This window comes from Lepeophtheirus salmonis, chromosome 8, assembly GCF_016086655.4.
Source record: "Lepeophtheirus salmonis chromosome 8, UVic_Lsal_1.4, whole genome shotgun sequence".
Lineage (NCBI taxonomy): Eukaryota > Metazoa > Arthropoda > Copepoda > Siphonostomatoida > Caligidae > Lepeophtheirus > Lepeophtheirus salmonis.
Window position 1 is genome coordinate 31,228,684 of NC_052138.2, and position 3,396 is coordinate 31,232,079.

Below are 3,396 nucleotides of genomic sequence, written 5' to 3' on the forward strand. Positions count from 1 at the left end.
ACAAGCAAATTAGGCTTATTAGTTTCAATAAGATTCAAATTGCATAAATTACTTTGCATAGAAGAAATATGAAGTTGAAAGTCTGCATAATGTCAACTTTTCCCCCCTTTTTTGGTATTAATGCACATAGGACTTCATGCGGATGACGAAATCCCATGTGGATTTATCCTTTTTATAGGTACAAATCGTAAGCTGGGGTCGACATTTTTGCTATGTATATTTATTTTTAAATACATTTGGCATTGCCTTTTAATCAATACGGATACATACGATGAGTGCCCCCAAAAAACTCAATCACTGAAAGATAAGCTAAAAGTTATCGATACTCTCTTAATAATAGGATCTAATCAAACAAGGATTGTCTCGAAATAAGAACTTTCAAAATTACTTATTTACATAATTATCCGAAGTATTTTTGATTTTTTATATGTATTTCGAATAAATGAAAAATCTGGATATAGTCAACTTTTCATCTGGAAAATAACAGTTTCCAGCAATAAGTCCTAAGATGCTTCAAGAACAAATTAAAAAGTTAAGGTGATAAAATGTAGTTTTAACAGAATTAGGAAAGAGTTTCACATAATTTTGGGTTCAGTAAATCCCACTTCACTTAGGAACAAAAAAGAAAAATTGACTCATTTGGGAAAAAGAAAAATGCCGTACTTTTTCCAAATATCTAGATTCCATGACTCAGTTATTGCTTAGAAAATCGGGCCTTTTTAAATTAAAATTGGATAAATAGTGAAGTATTTTTTCCCCTTCACTATATTCATGCCGGTGACAAAATATATATATAAATTTGAACCTAGGTTAAGGCCACCAAGATCCATAATGAATGGTTCTGGAGAATACTTTATTTTACAAAAACTTAGCATAAGACAATTTTGAATATTTTTTATTTGATATGCCTTCCTCCTGCTTTAAGGAAAGCCTCCACTCGGGACCTGAAACCTTTAATGGACTTTGAGACGTTACAAAGGGCCTTGGCTAGATAATACTTTATTTTTATATCTTTTAGAAATGAAGTACTTTTAATAAAAATATTTGTAGCTGTATTCATAAAAGCAAGTTCAAAAATGGTGCACCTCACATTTTCAACGAAGTATAGCGACATTTTTATTTTATTTTGTTACAATATGTTAGAAAAATAAGAGTGGGATGTATGTGCGAATTTAGAGACTTCTAAGTCCTTTTTTTGTGAAAATATCATATGACGTAGGCATTATTGAACAACAATTAAAGAGTTTCTTTCGTAAAAAAAAAAATCTGCCATACCTTTTTTGCGTGTTAATACTTAATAGTTAAGTAATGGTGAGTGAATATATGAGGGAATTTTGAGACTTATAGATTCATTATTTATTTGAAAAATGTCATTTCAATAGGAAGAGTTGCTCAAATTCGGAAAAAGGTTAAACCTTTGGCATTAATGGGTTAAGATGGCGATAAGTGTCGAAACTATCAGGCGGATTAAAACGTTCACCAAGAATGGGAGACATCATTTTGTTTTACTAACGTTGGCAACAAATATGTGCATCTGATCTGTGGGGCAGCGTGTCGGTCGGTAAAAGGTGTAATTTCACCTAAGTCTACGGCAAATTTTCACGGGCCTTTCCTGCGGGAGGCAGTCTACGAAAAGACTAGATAGCGGAGCTGAAGGCATCGCTTCAACGGTAACAATCTCTGTTTACCAAGCCGGCGAAGAAGGCCCATTTAGCAACAAAGGCTTCATTTAAAGGGGGAAAAGCCATCAACTGATGGTGGAATCGTATATGAGGCCGCAATGGCTGAAACGCTGTTCAGGGATCTCAAAAATAAAAACGAAATTTTGTCTGATATTGCCAATGTACAGCTTAGTGCCAATACCATAGTAAGGATAGTATCTGAGCTGTTTGTGGATGCGGTAAAAAACATAAACGGACATAAATAGGTGTAAATGGTTATATATTCGGTATGATGAGTCTGTGGACCGCAGTGATACAGCCCAGACATACACAAAAAGCATAGTTTTTACGAAATTATTTAATTCCAATATCAAACCAATCATAGGCCTCTTTTTTGTGATTGATCCTTTTTCTTAAACTATTTTGCATCATGACATTTTTTCCTAAACCATTCCGTAATGACATAGTTATAACCATTCATACTGTTGTTTCTATCTAATGACCTGTGAAGAATTAATGTAACTAAGGATACATAAACAACTCTGAACGTCATCTAATTTTTATGATCCCATTTGTATTGTATTGCTCTAGGTATATACCTATTACCTGTCCATGTTATAATGTATATCGATTCATTCTTTGCATTTATGTGTTTAAACTATTATTTAATTACTCTCTCCTTCTATCTCTCTTGTTAGTATCTTACAAAGTAGATAATAATTATAATTAATATATTTTTGTATTGAATTGATATATTTTATATTACACACTACGATACGTATATTTCATAAGTTATGCATGCGTAGAAGAAATTTCAAATCCATCATTTCATAAATTAAATCTCTATTTCACATCATGAGTTTCAACCTCTCATTTTAATTTTATAAGAAAATAATTAGAGTTGTAAATTGGGAGGATTTTTCGTTTATAAAAACATCCAAAAATAAACGGACAATTTCAAGAATGATTGACTTTGATGGATTATGAGCTCGTGCGGCACTCACTTTGCATACAGCTTTCACATGTCCAACACGTTCCTTTGATAGCGGTAGAGTCATCTTCAATCGACAATCATTCAAAATTCAATTTAGAAAACCATTTTTCGACGGTTGATTTCCCTGGTGCAGAGTCCGAATAATGTTTATCAAACCATGGCTTCTAAAGCATTTATTTTTTTTAACAAAAAGGATTGCTTTATTAATACAAGAAATTATATTAGCTACAAGCATCAATGAGGTGAAGGAAATGACCCTTCGTCCCTCTCCGTATCATGTAAGGATATAGGCAGGAATTACTTCATTTTAGTACTACAAGGACTTACACTTATGACCTAAGATATTCAAAATGCTATCCGCCGGTTTGCTAAAATAAAAAGAAACCCAACAATCAACGTTATAGGGAAATTTGTAGACTCAACTTTAATGTATACTGATGAATGAGGCCACTACACATTTTCGTCGAGGTTTTTATCAATAAAACCGACAGAGTACAATCAATATAACAAAACAAATATTAAGATACAATACTATAATCATATCTACCTAAAGGGAGCGGGGATCAAATTGTCGCCAAAATATTTTTATACAAAAAACAACACAAAATATACATTTTTTAACTTTTTTATTGAAAATCAAAACTATGACAAACATATAGATATAGAGTAGCCATTCATTCCATATAATCACCGTTGGCATCAATAACAGCCTCAATACGGCCTCTGAATCAACCACAGGCT